This window comes from Medicago sativa, chromosome 8 (genome assembly GCF_051527215.1).
Source record: "Medicago sativa cultivar Bolivia chromosome 8, Bolivia_mono, whole genome shotgun sequence".
Classification (NCBI taxonomy): domain Eukaryota; kingdom Viridiplantae; phylum Streptophyta; class Magnoliopsida; order Fabales; family Fabaceae; genus Medicago; species Medicago sativa.
Genome location: NC_140756.1, coordinates 71,110,664 through 71,127,771, shown reverse-complemented (window position 1 = coordinate 71,127,771; position 17,108 = coordinate 71,110,664). Strand labels below are relative to the sequence as shown.

Below are 17,108 nucleotides of genomic sequence, written 5' to 3'. Positions count from 1 at the left end.
TTTAAATTTTAATGTCTCTTAAATAAGACACTTTTTAAATTTTTTTTTTAAGTAAAAAGAAAAATACATTAAAAAAAAAAAAAGAGAGAGATACAGAGACTGGGGGGACATAAAACCTAACCCAAGTAAAACCCAAAACGGGCATACATCATTATAAATCAGACCAAGCGAAACAGTCCTAAAATATCCTAACAAAAATTCACTAATCATGAGCATAACATAGCGAACCCGCGTACGGGAACGAAACCAGATTACAAAAAAAAAAATATGAACAGTGAACATTTGTCAAAAACAATTAGGATTTAATTTTAGCGAATGGATTGACTTCCAACACAATAACAAACCCAAGTGTCAACAACTCCCTGCTCAAGCAGCAAGCATAAAGCTCTTTCGAGCTCGATGAACCTGAGTGTAAGCGGACACTTTTTAAAATTTTACACGCATTAATAATTCTTTTTACAAAAATATTCCTATGTAATTCAAGCTTCTCAGATTTTTTTTTCTAAATTTTTAATTAAACTAAAATCAATTTTTTTCTTCAGATTATATGATTTTTTAAATTTAATTTTCATATTGTAATTGGATTTTAAAAAAATATATATCCAGATTTTTAAAATTTAAAATATTTTCCAGTTTTTTTATTTCGCAAAAAAATCTAAACTTTTTTATTTTGAAAATTAAATTTCAGTATTTTTAAATATCTTCTAAATTTCAAAAAAAATCCGAACTTTTTTACAATTTTTTAAATTTCAAAAAAAATCTAGATGTCTTTTCTGCTTTTTTATTTTATTTTTCGAAAAAAATAATCTGATTTTTTGTTATTTTTAAAATTTAAAATAAAATCAATCTTTTATTTTTTTAAAAAAATAATCTGATTTTTTTTTTATTTTTAAAAGATTTTCAGTTTTTAATTTTTATTATTAAAATGATTTAATGATGTGGTATATATATACACACATGTCATGCGAAATTTTTTTCCATATTTTTAATTTTTTTGTATTTTTCATTATTTTCAATTTTTATTAATTTTCCAGCATTTTTTTAAAAAATAATTATTTTTTAAATTTTCCATATTTTATTTTTTATTTTTAAAATTTTTACAGGGGGTAAAACTGGAACTCGCCTAAATTACAGGGGGTAAAGACATAAAAAAAAATTACAAATGCCACGTGTACCCTATAAAAAAATAAAAAATAAAATTAATTATACAGTCAGCAAGCCACGTCATCAGCTGGGGGGTCTCAAATGTGCTCAGGGGGGTTTTTGACGGAATCTTTATATTACAGGGTTGGAATCGAAAGAATCTTTTTTACAGGGGAGAAAACCGGAACTCGCCTATATTACAGGGGGTAAAAACATATTAACCCAATAATAAAAAATTAATTCATGCAAGTGGTGAGAGACATGACTCCCAGACTCTTGCATATAAAGAAAAGGGTTAATACCCATTTTAGTCCCTGTAATATGAGTGAATTTCGATTTTAGTCCCTGTAAAAAAAAAGTTTAGATTCTGTCCCTGACATTTCAAATTCTTCCACTTTTGGTCCCTCAGTTGAACTTGTCAGCAGAATCTGCTGACGTGTCACGCTGACTGGGAAATTATTTTTGTTTTCATTTTTTTTAATTAAAAACAGATGCCACTTGGATAAATAATTATTATTATTTCTTTTTTTGACAGAAAATAATTATTATTATTATTATTTCAAAATTACAAAATTAATTATTATTTCAAAATTAAATAAAAAAACTTAATTCGTTTGCACAAGGATCTGGTTGAAGGATCTGGGTAATTTGTTTTGCTTCTTTCTTTCCAATCACCTTGACATTATGTTCACTTTCTAATTAAACCCATCTTCTTAATATTTGAAACTCTTAAAATCTTCCAAATTGCTGAAACATGAAACACTCAAATTGAAAAGCTTATAAGCTGCAATCCTTCTCAAGCTCTCAAATCTCCTCCAGATCCGTGTTCCTTCTCTGTTCATATTCCTAAATAAATCGCAATATTTCCAAATCCGTGTTCCTTCTCTTAGTTTTTTTCCTGGGCGTGTGAGCTGTAATAAAGCCCCAACCTCATCTGTAGTACAGATTCTGTACCAACTATTCAACCACCAAAACATTCACAAAACAATGGAACAAGCTTTCAAGAGGAAGAGAAAGTGAAAGAAGTGCTCGCAATCAACAAATACCATTTTCCTCTTCTTCTTCGTTGTCATTGTTTTCCCCACCACCGTTAGCTTCCGCCGTCACAGCCTGCTCCGAAACGGTGGGTTCAGGTTTAGAAGATCGAAGCTTTCGTTTCTTGGCCATGGCAATGATTGATTCGAAATTAAAGTTAGGGTTTAGTGAAAGATAACAAGCTTTTGTGTTTGAAGGATCCAGTGGGTTGTGCATGTATGAAATTTAGGGTTTCGAATTCCCCCTTCTTCATTTGAATCTTGGATGTGGGTTGTGGGTTTTGAATTCCCCCTTCTTCCTAGTAACGAATCTGGGTTGTGGGTTGCTGTTTGACGGTGGTTGTGCGAACTGAACTGGAGACGGCGGTTTGTGGATGGTACGCGAGGGAGGGAGAAGATGTGATGAGGGAGGGAGAAGATGAAGTTCAGTGAGAGAGAGAGATGAGAGGGACTGAATATTTTTTTTGTTTTTTTAATTTTTGTATTTGAATTTTAAATATTGAAAATAATTATAAATTCTAAGTGGATTAAAAAAATATTAAAATCACACAGTCAGCATGACACATAGATAGATTCTGCTGACAGGGACAGAATCTAAACTTTTTTTTTACAGGGACTAAAACCGGAATTCGCTCATATTACAGGGACTAAAAGGGGTATTAACCCTAAAGAAAATTCAGTTAAAGGAAACCTACCTCGTGTGTCTCATACATTTTAGATTGTAGTGTTCAATACCAATCTCTCACCTTCATTAGAGTTGGGAATAATTTAGATTGACCGACATGAATCTACATTATAATTTAGATTAGGTTTAGGTTAAGTCAGACTTTATTTTTAAATAGAGAAGATTAATTTTTATTTTTGTAGGAACATATTTAGCTATAAAGTCAGGTGTACTTGCAATAAGTACAATATCAGATAGGGTTAATTATGTTTTTGGTCCCTACAAAATTGCGACCTTGTAAGTTTAGTCCTTACTTAATTTTAATAGCATTTTTAATCCCTACAAAAAATTTCTGCACTCAATATTAGTCCTTACTCATTCCAAATTTGTTTAATTTATGCTTAAACTCTTAAGTTTTTCAACAATTTTTTACAGGCGTGTTAAGAACGTTATTAAAAGGTCCTCCGAAAAAAATATCGCAAAAATTTGATTTCTACGTCCATATTTTTGTTACTTATATCTTAAACTTTTGTCGTTTTAAAAAATTCATATTTAATTTATTTCCTGTTAAAAAATTATAGATTTTAGTAAATGAACCTGTCATAGTGTTCTAAACTTGTATAAAAAGAATCGTTAAAAAATTTAAGAGTTTAAGGATAATTAAACAAATTTTATTTTAGCAGGGACTAAAATTATAAGTAAATTTTTTTTTTAGGGATTAAAAAAGCTATTAAAATTAAGTAAGGACTAAACTTAGAAGGTCGCAATTTTATAGGGACCAAAAACATATTTAACCCTATCAGATATTAGGGTTTAATACTATATTGGTAATGCCTTCAGAGAGCTCTCAAGGGGGTAATGGCTTGGTTTCTTGTGACTTAACTCCCAAGCAATGGGGATTTTTGAGTCTTTTTATCGAGCTCTAGAGGCTTCTAGAAGCTGATTGAGGCGGCGCCCATGCAAGAGCGCGCCTAGGCCCCGTGGGCCCTTTAGGAGGGCTCCTTGACCTTATGGAGGGCTTCCAAACCCTTAGGAATAAATTGACGGTTCAACATGTCTTTAAAAATGTCTATTATTCTCCTTAAAAAATGTCTATTATTCCTTTAAAAAAATGTCTATTATGCCCATATCGATCTACATAAGAATATATCGGCCATCATCAAGGATGAAGTTGCTTGCTTTAAATATAAAGCGCAAAACAAATGATTATTTTTTTAATCAATGCCTCCGTTTCTTTTTGGTATGTAGGTACTACGAGTCCTCTCACTACCAACCAGCAGACATCATCTGGCTGGTCTTGCCGGTATTAACAACAAGGAAAAAAACAACCAAATGAAAACATCAATTAACTATGGTTCTTAGCCCAGACAACGTCCTAGGCATCGAGGAGATCGGAGCAACAAGGAACGCCTAGACGACGTTTTTATTCCTGGGCCGTAGTAACGAATAATTCTCTCTAAAAAATAAAATATGAATAATATTTTTTTTATTACTACTGTTCTCATATTAGGACTTCAAGTTTAGATAAAATTATCAATTTACTAACTTTTCTTTAGGAAATTTACTAACTTTTTTGCGACTTCATCTTATTAACCTACATTAATTTTTATTTTTTTATATTAAAAATATTATTATAAACTAGAATTGAAATATGATATTATCCATCGTCAAACTCACTCAAATTTTGTTAAATATCAAAGTGAAGCTCATTCACATTAGTCTATTAGCTTATTAATCTAGTTGTTAAACATAGACCAGTATTATTTATTTAAAATCTAGTTCTTGAACATAGACTATATTATTTATTTAAATATGTGTATATGAAATAAGTTTTTACGTATGCTAACGATTCATGTCTGCTTTTTAAAAGATCAAATTTAGACTTTAAATTTTGTTGGCAAGGCGGAACTTAAATCTAACAAAGTTTATTTAGTTACGATCCAATATAACAATAGCACCATTATCGATTAAATTTTGTCTTGTGCAATGTTTGATGAGTAATGTCAGCAACACTCTCTTTTAAACATTCTCTCTAATACTCACCATCCTATTGGTTTAAATCATTGTGAGTTTACATTTTGAAAATTGAACCCACACAAAGTAGTGGGACATACATGAATTTCATCCAATAAAAAAGTGAGTGCTAGAGAGAGTGTTGAAAAATGAGTGTTGCTAGCATTCCTCATGTTTGATTGTAAAACTGTTCCATGGACAACACAAACTAGCGGGTAGCGACAAGAAAAAACTGAAATTCATGTCTCTACCTAAATAATGACACAACTTTTTGTCTATCTAAAATACCAAAATAGTCTTTTATCGATAAAAATCTATAAAACAAAATATTGTTCAATACTATAAAAGTTTGGGAACTTCTACGGTACACCTCATAAATTGAGGTGTACCGGTACTCCTGCTTCAAAAATTTATAATTTAACAATCATTTTATGAAATAAAGAGTTATTTAACAATATTTATATTTTATAAAACATCATTTTATAAGAAAAAACATTATTTTATTGTTTATAAGAATCATATTAAATTTTTAACATTTTCTTATAAAAAATAATCAATATTTTTTGTTATATGTAACAAAAATTAAAAAAAAAAGTAAATTTTATTTCATCGACACTTTTGGTAAATAAGATCTAATTATTGTAATTGTTAATGATTGAAAACAATTCTTTTTCTTAAAAAAAACAACTTGTTTTGATATTAATTTGATAATTTGGTGTACTGGTACACTCAAATTGATGAGTGTACCATAGAATTTGCCTAAAAGAGTTTATGTTTTTCTAGTTTTTGTTGTGCTTTTATGTTTTGTGCTGTTCTATCATGTTCATATCTTTTAACACATCAAATGCACCCAAAGAAGTATCGGCAGTTGGATTTGGAACCACAAAATTATGCTATATCCTTTATATCTAATCCTAGCAAACATGCTTACCCTAATTCCCAACCCCTAACCCTACTTTTTTGGCTCCAATCAATTTCAGCCGTTGATCTTCAATCAAGATGATGAGCACATATATCACAAGTAGCATTTAAGGACCTAAAACATCAAGCATATGGCGCCAGTGCTTATTAGCCATAGATCTCCTTAATTGTGGGCTCCAATATTGCATTTAATTAATGGAGTGCGGCTGTATTACCAATGATAGAATTGGAATGGCACCAAACCTCTTTAACCCTATTCAGTGTGAATTCACTTAACCCTATACTGTCACGCACAACTCACAAGAATAATTTGAAATTTCAAATTACCCCATTTCAACTCATCTCTTCTTCACCCTAATCTATTCTCTCTATTGACAGAGCTCATCCCCATCTCTCTCTCTCTCTCTCTCTCAATATTGATTCTTCAATCATCTTCATGTTCTCTCCACTCTTTCTCTCTCTGTCTCTCGGATCTCTCTCCTAAGAAGGAGGTTAGTGGTGCTGCTTCTGTTTGGGTTTTCCACGTTTCTAATATTTTGCAACTGCTGAAGAAAGAATGACGAAGGTAAACTACAAGAGTGGTAACAATTCTGTTTTCCCCCAAAAAATTTCATACTGGGTCTGACCAATTCTGATTTTGTAGTTTTCTGCATAGAGGTTCAATCAATCATAAATTTTGTTTGATTACAGTTTCATTACATAGAAGCAGTTTTTCGTTTATGGTTTAGGAAAAAAATATCCATATTGATGTGTGTAGATTTGTTTTGCTTTCAATTGATTTTTATCTCTTTTTTTTTTTTTACATGATTTAGTGATTTTTGCATTTGGTTGTTTTTTCTTTACATTGATGTGTGTAGATATATTGTTTCAAATGTGGCTGCTAAGGTGATTACTGAAACTTGAAAAACAATGTTATGTAAATTTGTTTTAACTCTTATTTAAATCTTAAGAGAATAACACATTTCAAATATATCTCAAATGCATTTTATTTTAAAGGTTTTAATGTTCTTTTTTAGTTTGTTTCGATTAAATACTCAGTTATGGTAGCGTAAGATCTGTAGACTAAGTATAACTTTCTCAATCATTTCTTTTTTATTTTTCAGAAGTTAGTTCCTCAAGTTTTCAGAGAAGCCTAATGAAAAGTTTAAGTAGAGGTTCAAGCGACAGTTGTGGTAAAGGGGCATTCAGTTGCAGTTGTAAGATAATGTCTTCTCACCAAGGTACTTTGCTAATGCAATCAATTGTCCTATGTATATCAATTTTGGATTGCATTGGAGCAACGCAAGTGTGTCTGTATCGGTTATTGGAATTGAAAATTATAAAAATCAAAGCTTCATTTTCTGGTCAAATCTTGATCTCCTTCATCAATGAGATCTTATAAGGTGGTATTTATTTTGAAATTCTTCTAAAATTATTAATTAAAAGTGTATTGTGGACTGCGTTCCCATAAGGTGATATTAATTATGGTGTTTAGGCTTTTTTGTAACCATGTTGTACACTACTTCTTTATCCATAGGGCGTGTGTGTTTGTCTCTAAGTTTGTGTCTTTATTTGAGGTTTTCTTTTTTATTTTCAATGAAAAAAGTTTAATTGTCGATTGAATTTTTATATGAATTGGTTGGGTTTAGTTAGTACAATCAATACATTCAACCTCTATCATTTGATTATATTATTCATGGCTAGCTTCTCTTTTACTACTTTCAGGGTTGGCCCTAAGAATCTTTTATTAGTAGTTATTCTACCATTTGTATGTGTTGTTGCATATTCCTTGCGATGGCTGGCATAGCTGCTCTGTTGATTTTTCTATGTTAATATGTTTTCACAGCTGATAATGAAGAATCTGTGTTGGTCTTTCAACGAGATGAAAACAGCGCATTACGACTCAAACACAAAAATAGAGGTCAGAAGCAAGTGATTGAGAGAGAGATAAGAGGTTCTCTTGAAGAGGAAACACAAGTTGATCATAAAGTTTTTCTTATAGGTGAACATGTATGTTATCAAAATTCCATATATTATATGGGTGAATTATTTTATATTGGAAATTTGAAGTGTCAGTATGAGGATTTAATTTTTTATTTTATTTTAAAAAAGGATTTGAAAATATTGTAATTGTCAATGGAAATAAGCACTATTATGTTTTATGGCTAGCAGTTTCTGTTTCTTAAATGTGCGACTTTTTCAAAAGTCACAATAGCAGTTTCTAAACTATTTCGATTTTTGAACAGCAAAGGTTCTGTCATTGTGTCTATTTTACAGGTTTTACAAAGTCATTAAGTCTTTTAACATTTGGTGAACAAGTGTTGAATAAGTTTTAGTTTCTCAGGTTCAAACTCCTTGCAATCCAAGTGTTGCAACTTATTACTCTAATTTGTATGTGTTGAATGTTGTTTAGGAGAGGTATTCTTGCTGCCAAATCACATGAATAGGGGATGGAAGGTCAAGTACAAGCTTTAATTGGAACTGCTACATCTTATGCAAGAGGAACTAGCAGCAATGGTTACGTACCTCAGATTTGTAAGTTGCTATTAGACTGCATTCTCTCTGAGCAAACAGTAGTTACATGTCTCTGATTTAAATGTTGTGGCTATTGTTTAATAGGGGTTCTATACACTAACTGAAATTTGAAATTAACTTGATAGTTGAAGAGTTTCTTCCTTTGTCTGAAATCTAAGTGGTACTCCATAAATTTTAGTTCTATATTTCTTCTCCTTTCTATTTTGAAGTCTTCTCACAACGATGTGTGTGTATGTGAGAAAAAGATGCATGTGAAAAGTTTTAATCTTGCTTGATTATACTAAGTTTTGGTTCTATATTATTAACATTAGCTTTTGAGTAGTGTTGTTTGATTCAGGTTCATTGAGACCAAATCTAAAATAATTGTGGTGAAATTCATCTAGGAAAACCAGATTTATGGTTAATGATAAGGCTGATCGTAAATGTTCTTTTATTTTCCATCAGATTTGATTAATATATACCTATAATGTTGTGATTATCTTTGACATTTTGCGTTCAACAAACATAATTGTAGTCTTTTAGGTCATTTGTGTATATTTTGATTTTTTTTTTTTTACTAAGAGCAACTTCACTGTTGTATTTCAAGGTTCAATTTATTATGAATGGTTAGATAGCTGAAAAAAAGAATATGTACAATTAAATATCATGGTTATTAACCATTCATGATTTCACCAATGAAATTTGTGTGGATAATATTTATTGCCATTTGTATCATATCATATTTAACTCCTTTTACAATCGATGCTTATACTTACTTTTGTGCTGCCAGCAGGACCTTAACCTATAGAAAGTGAAAGACTAGGTAGAAATGAAAAATATCATTCCATGGATCCTATGCTCAATGTATGATATTTTTTTGCAGCACTTTGTGAGGTCATGACATCCACAAAATCAAGCGAGCAAGTTAAAAGGCAAGAAGTTGGATTTAAAATTTAACATGAAGCTCTATGCTTTTGGACTTTTGTACCAGTCAATTTAACATTATCACAACAACAATGTTTTATTGATTTCAATGATAAAGGAGTTTTGATTATGTACCCAAAAAGAGGGAGTTTTGTATATTCTCTAGATTATGTATTTCCTATTTGACCATGGCAAGAAAAATGTGGTACTATACTATTTTAAGCATATTTTGTTTTATAATAAACCAAATATGTTTAGAAGATGTTCGTTTTAGATTTGTGACATTTTCTTATAAATAAGACCATTTTTTTTCTAAATTTTCTAATAATAAAGACCGGAGGGAGTATTTAACTCCAATGGAAATATGTAATATAACTTACATATCTCTATTATAGCCGAGGGAACACTTGGTTTGTTATATTGTGAAACCAATATGTTGTTAATTGAGTAATTACCTGCAATTTGATATACAGACCTGTTATAAATACACTGATGTTTGTGCAATATATATGTTTTTTAATGTTGTCAGGTGAATTGTTGCTGATGCTAGCCGATTTTGCGGTAGATACAAGCCAACTATGTTAGTCAATTTGCTTTGAATTGATGTATTTAAATTGAGGGTGGAGTAGCATAGGCCGGATATTGATGGTTATGTATGTCTATTGTATTTACATATTTTTGAACTTATGACTGTCGTTTGTCAAATAATCACATTAAGTCAAAACACATCGTTCTGTCAGACAATATGTATTAATTTCGTCGGACTTTGAACTTATGACTGTCGTTTGTCAAATAATCACATTAAGTCAAAACACATCGTTCTGTCAGACAATATGTATTAATTTCGTCGGACATATGATAATGAATTTCAGTTAATGTTTCTAACCATATATGACCCGTGCGGCAGCACGGGTAGACAATCTAGTTCCATTATAAGAACGTCAGGACAAATCATGCCACTTTGGAAATTTCCATGCCCCAGGAGAGATATTTAGACTCTACTCCAGTGCCTTATTTTGGCTGCATTATTAGCAGCCTCTTAATTCATTTTCCGCAGCATTTAAATAAATAAGTTATTAGCACAAGGAAGAAACAAACAAAGGAGAAAATTAAATGTAGTTCCATTGATAAATCAACTTCCAAATATTAAATAAAAGGAAAATTAAAAGGAGAAACAAACAAAGAAGAAGAAAATTCAAAGAACCACAGTCCACATTGGTTCTCCTTAGATAAAGTCTTCCTCTTTTTTTGAAAGATAAAGTCTTCCTCTTATCTTTACTCCATTCTTTATTGGTTCTCCTTCGTTTCTCCCTCCCTACTCGAAATTGGATCAAGTGCAGTCACATTATTATGCAGTCAGGTGCAGTCGGCACCTCAGAACCGTCCAATCTTTATCGGACGGTTCAAATCTCAAAACAGTTTTTGATTTTCTGTTTAATATAAAGTTTTGAGTTTTAAATTTGGATATCCAATCTTGATCAAACGGTCTCGAGCTTATCGACTATATGACTGGAGTTGATTTCGACTGCACTGAAACCCACTCACTCCCTACTTGTACAAACTTCTATGAATAGCAGTCATCACAGCTTAAAAAAATGATGAGACAAACATAATTTTCCTCTCCCAATGGCAGTTCAAAACTCTATCATTTTACATATTTTTCTTCTTCAATTCTCATCATTATACTTCCCCTCTATCGGATACAATGAACAAGGTTACTTCATCAGTTGTGGATCACATAACAATGTTACTAATGAAAGTAACAAAGTTTATATAGGAGAATCTCAACGTCATATTTACCCTAAAACAAGTTTCAGCAAAAGCTCCATAGAAACAAATCAATCATCAGTTCCTTCACCTCTCTACCAAACTACAAGGATTTTCCATTCTGAATCTTGGTACAAATTCAATACCATCTCAAACAACACCTACATGGTACGTTTCCATTTCTTTTCATTCTCTTCACCAACTAACCTTTCCACTGCCAAATTCAACATTTCCGTTCCCGGTTTCCTTCTGTTAACTAATTTCGATGCTAAAAACACCACCAACTCTCCTTTAGTAAAAGAGTATTACGTTAAAATCATCAGAAAAAGATTCACAATCACTTTCACACCTCAAACATCATCATTTGCATTTGTTAATGCAATAGAACTCTTTATGCTCCCTGTTCATTTAATCCCCGAATCAATCGTGCGTTTCAATTACAATCAATCAACTGAACGAGGCCTATTTCATTATGGCCATAATTTACTCTCACGAGCTTTGGAAACCAAACATCGTCTTAACGTCGGTGGCCAAACAGTCGATAGAGGAACCGATACTTTATGGAGAGAATGGTTACCTGATGACAGTTATATAACTACTCCACAAAACGCTCAGAATAGTCCCTCTTTTGCAGGTATTAAAAGCATTGAAAATGATATAATTGATGGTATATACTCAAATATATATATTGCTCCAGATATTGTTTATCAAACTGCTAAAGAGAGTAAAAACGGTTCTAAAGGTTTAAACATAACTTGGAGTGTTCCTGTGGAGGAGAAGAATACTGATCATTTCCTTAGGCTTCACTTTTGCGACAATTTTAATCCACAGGGTCTACTTACAACCTTTAATCTTTACATTTATGACCAGTATGTTATGCCTATAAATAATTACACAGATGTGTCTTCTCCTTATCATTATGATTTTGTGGTTCGTTCCGATGGCTCTGGGCTATTGAAGGTTACAATTATACCTATTAATGATACGGAAATATCTGCCAAACCGAATGCATTTTTAAATGGGCTAGAACTAATGGAAGTGATTGAACAATCTAGTGAAATTCCCCCAGATGATATGGATTCAAAGGTTAGTCTTCCTGTGGTGGTGGGTTTGATCGTTGGTGGAGGTTTAGCTTTGGTTTCTGTTGTGGTGGTTTTGTTTCTTTGGATTAGTAAAATCAGGAAACAAAGGTCCGTTGAGAATTCTGAATGGTTGCCGATTCCAGCAGCCAGAGGAGGGAGTTCTCACAGCAGATTAACTGATGCAACAACAATTCAAGGCTCACCTTTACCTAACATAAACCTCGGATTGAAAATCCCCTTGCTTGATCTTCAATTCGCAACGGATAACTTTGATGCGAAGAGGATAATTGGAAAGGGTGGTTTTGGAATTGTTTATAAGGGAGTTCTCAGGAATGGAGTTAGTGTAGCAGTGAAAAGAAGTGAGCCAGGGTCAGGTCAAGGACTACCTGAATTTCAGACTGAGATAATGGTTTTGTCAAAGATTCGTCATCGACACCTTGTTTCCTTAATTGGGTATTGTGATGAAAGGTATGAGATGATACTTGTTTATGAGTACATGGAAAAGGGGACACTTAAAGATAGTTTGTACGGTGCAAATTTGCCTAGTTTCTTGACTTGGAAGCAAAGGCTTGAAATTTGTATTGGTGCTGCTAGGGGTCTTCATTACCTTCACAAAGGAGCAGCTGGTGGAATCATTCACCGCGACGTGAAATCCACAAACATATTGCTTGATGAGTGTCTTGTAGCTAAAGTTGCTGATTTTGGTCTCTCAAGAACTGGTCCTCTTGATCAGCATTCTTATGTCAGCACAGGTGTTAAGGGAACTTTCGGATATCTCGATCCTGAGTACTTTAGATCACAACAACTCACAGAGAAATCCGATGTGTATTCATTCGGCGTGGTTCTACTTGAAGTTTTGTGTGCAAGGCCAGCCATTGAACCGTCGCTTCCAAGGGAACAGGTGAACTTAGCTCAGTGGGGAATTTTTTGCAAAGATAAAGGGCTATTGGAAGATATCATTGATCCTTCCATCAAGGGACAAATTGATCCAAACTCACTTAGAAAGTTTAGTGAGATAGTTGAAAAATGCTTACAAGATGATGGTTGTGACAGGCCTTCAATGGGTGATGTTTTGTGGGACTTGGAATATTCTTTGCAGCTTCAGAGAGGTGCGATACATAGAGAACCACATGAAGACGGTTCCAACAGTGCTTCTGTATCAATTCAATTGCCCAATGTTCGCCGTTTGCCTTCTCTGTCTACACTGAGTGAAGTGGATGACATGTCTATGTCTATTGGGAGGGTTATGGATGAATCTGATGGTGCAGCACATTCTGTTTTCTCTCGGTTGAACCTTGATGATGCCAGATAGATTTTCATGTCATGTCCTTCAAGACACAATGATCAACTTTCAAGTGTCTCATGTAAGTGGAGCAGCTGTTCTTATTAAATGTCTCTCTTCTCTGTTTGTCCTTGTTTCCTTGTATTTTTACATCCTTAGTTATTATGGCTGCTGGTTTATTCTTAATTGTAAAATTATTGATGATGATTGTGTATATTTCTGATGCTTGAAATAAATTGTTGGTAATTAGGTGCATTATATACAGCATTGTTTGATTGCTTACACCAATGCATATATTCTACAAGGGCCAACAATGGTATAAACTAGTATAAGTACATATTGTGGATTGTTGCTGAAGGTTGAGCCTAATAAAAAGTTATATAAAGTACTTAAAGGTTGAGACTACATGGTAGTTCTATTTTTCTAATGGACTAGTTTTATTAGGAGACATGGAGATAGCAAAAGTACATGTTAATCTAGAAGACCAAATTGCAGAACTAATTAGTAGTCATCATTAATTCTAGTATGCTTCCATAATATTTTTGGTGATTAACATGATTGATTATGAATTTTTATGGACTGATTTTGATTCCAACAAATTAATCACCTTGTCCAAAGGAGAAGAGAGTGGCATTGTTGGCCTAGCAGCTACAGAATACATTTCTTTCTATCCTGCTAATAGAAATTAGAAACCAGAATGCAAACCAGTCCAATATTTCAATGAACACATATAGGATATTTGTTTATGTGAAAAGAAATGCTATAAACCTCGTTTGAACTCACACTTGTGATGTTATTAATTCCTACCTTTATTGCACTTCTGTTTTATTTAATACTATCATTTCTTGTTTGCAATTGCAAGTGAGCCAAGTTAAGAGAGAAACTAAGATACAAATAACTAGAAAGCTAGAAGTAAAACATGTATGCAATTAGAAATAGAGCTATGGTTAGTGGTTACTAAAATTTGGGAGGGATTGCATAACAAATATGTTAAGATACAAATAACTAGACAGCTAGAAGTAAAACATGTATGCAATTAGAAATAGAGCTATGGTTAGTGGTTACTAAAATTTGGGAGGGATTGCATAACAAATATGTAAGTATGTATGAGAATAATACTTTAGAGGAGTTAGTTTTGACTTTTTATTTTTTTGGAAAGTCAGTTTTCAGCTCAAAGATCGACTAATCTGGAAGACCAATTCCACCATCCATTAGGGGGGACGCAGTTGAAGTCAGGACAAAACCTTGTATGAACCAACACAACATAAGAATTATTGGCACAAATCGAATGTGAGATTTAGAGAGGAGCACACTCCGAATTTGAAGTAAGGAGAATAGAATCATGTAATCTAAGCCAACACAGACCTTATTATTGACTCTTTATTTGACACAAGACCTTATTATTGACTTGTAGACCCAAGGTTGCATTATGTCACAAAAGCTGGTCAACTACCTTGTCATATTTTGGTAACCAACTACAAGTATCGTTACTATTTTTCTCCTATAGAACAGAAAATTGGCCATGACAAGTTCTGTTAATCCAATTAATATTAATCATAATTAATAATATACCTTAAAGTTTGTGCACTGTGAAAAATGTCAACCATTTATGATTATGACGGGTTTGACAGTATGGTCATACAGTCTCCACTCTCCATGGTCGTTTGAATTTACTGGTGCCATGACCACATATATACCTTAATTAATTAATCAATCAATCATGTACTAATCCGGTTTTTATGCTGACTACAAACTTAGGGTTCAACTTGAATTTTCTTTATATAGGTGGATCAGATTTTCTTCACATTAAAAGTCTTGTTAGCAGAACAAAACAAAAAAAGTCTTGTTACTTTTACGTGATGGTGGCACCTACTTCAATTGATCAAACCATATAATATCATTATCGTAATCCTGCCTAGTTCTACCGCTTACTATGGGATGTATGTGTGGTATAAAACTTAATTGACTATGAAGCATGGACACATACACGGATATCGGATACGATCCGACCATCGACACATAATATCGATAATAATTTGAGAAAATGACATAATTTAGTATAATCATAGGTGTTGTGTTGGACATCGACTCGTGTCCGACACCGAGACACACCTACTTCGAAGAGTGTCTGGGCTTCATAATTTGTTGATTTAATTAAGAAGCTAAGACTCCTAAAAAATAATTGGACAACAAGTCAACAAGACCACTTGAATCACCTTGTTACAGGTTTATATAATTTATGTCACACATGTACAAAAACACATTCGTTTTTGATTCCATGACTTAGAATCATAAATTTTGAGTGTTTTTGCATTTATAATCACATCACCACATATTCATAAACATGTATGAACCGGGCATAGATTCATTTCACATCCAACTCAAGTTTGGTAACTTTGAATTGAAGTAAGTCTAAATCACAAGGAAAAGATTTTAATAACACTGTTTATAATTTGTTTGTTCTGTAATAAACTTTGTTTGTTACGAAGAAGATGGTGTCAAAAAGTTTGTGATGCTAGTGCTCATCGAGCTAATACTTTTCATACCATCATATATAGGTATCGAATTTTATCCTTTGACGATTACGATTGATTTTTTTTTTTTCTTTCAGGAAACGATTGATTGAAAGTGTAAAAAATCTCAAAACTTAATATAATTATATTTTACATATTAATTAAACTCATAAACTAATTAAAGCAAATAAAAACATAATCTTACCAATAAGTAAAAACTCGAGACTTGAGAGCTCTCAACCATTCTGTACAATAACAATGCTAGAACTTGCTAGTGTTCAACATATTCCAAGCGTAAAAATTGTTATACAATGTGCAAATTTATATTTTTCCAACATGACTTTGTCTCCTAAGAAAAAAATATCACCACCTAAATACTTATAGGCATAAGTTACACTTTCTCATACATAACATATAGTTTTACATGTACAAATAAGCTAATATTATATGAATAAAACCATAAACAAGAAAATAAAAATTATCAAACACTAGTAAGCTAATCATCAACTGAAACATTATATGTTAGTGACCTGCACCTCTTCTGCTTGGCCCAGAAGTCATGGTATGATATTGGTTATCAACCAAAATCCTGTTATTCATTGAAGCCTTGAGATGTTGAAGCTCTTTGATGGGTTCATGAGTGGTTTTTTCTATCTTTGTTGGTGATTGAAGGATTCTAGAGTTTACAAAGCAAGGCCTTGTAGCAGCAAGCACTGTGAAAAATACTAAAAGTAATATAGAGAACTTCATATTTTTTTGTGCACCTTCAAGGTAGGCTTCAAGGTGATGAAGTTACCTTGAAGTGTTTTATTGACCCAAAATAAAGGGGTGGAGCTAAAATTATTGGTTTTGCATCTTGTATTGGGCAAGGTACCAAGTGAAGAGAGGGAAGAGGCTTTTACATATGAAGGAAGAGTATGGAAGGGGGGAAATGGACGGTTAAGGGGTAATGTAGTGAGTGTGGGACCTAATGAAGAGAGTTGTTGACTAAAATTGTTTAATTGGTAATAATCTGGCGCAGTCATCCCTATATAGTTCCACATTGAGACTGTCCAAAACTTGACTTTGTGTGTTAAATAACTTTTTAAGAGTTTTGTTAACATAGTCTATTATATATTAAAAAACAAAATATTTTAACTTTATAAAGTTGAATGTACGACTTTTATATTAAGTTTCTTAATAATGCGTCATTTTTTTAAGGACAAGTTATCATTTATCTTTGAAAAACAAAAGATTGGGTAAAAGCATGCTTGTTGTACAAGTAGAGTCGAT

At 32.4% G+C, this 17,108-nt stretch overlaps 1 long non-coding RNA gene and 1 pseudogene across 8 annotated transcripts; both read left to right on the top strand.

Annotated features, from left to right (window-relative positions):
• Positions 1–6,937: 6,937 nt before the first annotated feature.
• On the top strand, positions 6,938–9,417 carry LOC146901112 (uncharacterized). 6 transcript variants are annotated; one of them, XR_015022186.1, is made up of 4 exons: positions 6,938–6,995; positions 7,601–7,764; positions 8,168–8,289; positions 9,152–9,417. It is a non-coding gene; the product is annotated as an uncharacterized LOC146901112 (long non-coding RNA). The 6 variants fall into 6 exon arrangements; XR_015022185.1 differs by having other exon boundaries at positions 9,062–9,417; XR_015022184.1 differs by having other exon boundaries at positions 9,059–9,417.
• Positions 9,418–10,394: 977 nt separating this feature from the next.
• Positions 10,395–14,890, top strand: LOC146901111 (putative receptor-like protein kinase At2g23200 pseudogene; annotated as a pseudogene). Of its 2 annotated transcripts, none has more exons than XR_015022179.1 (2): positions 10,395–13,405; positions 14,487–14,890. The product of XR_015022179.1 is annotated as a putative receptor-like protein kinase At2g23200 pseudogene, transcript variant X1 (transcript). The 2 variants fall into 2 exon arrangements; XR_015022180.1 differs by lacking the exon at positions 14,487–14,890 and adding an exon at positions 13,574–13,727.
• The last annotated feature ends 2,218 nt before the right edge of the window (positions 14,891–17,108 follow it).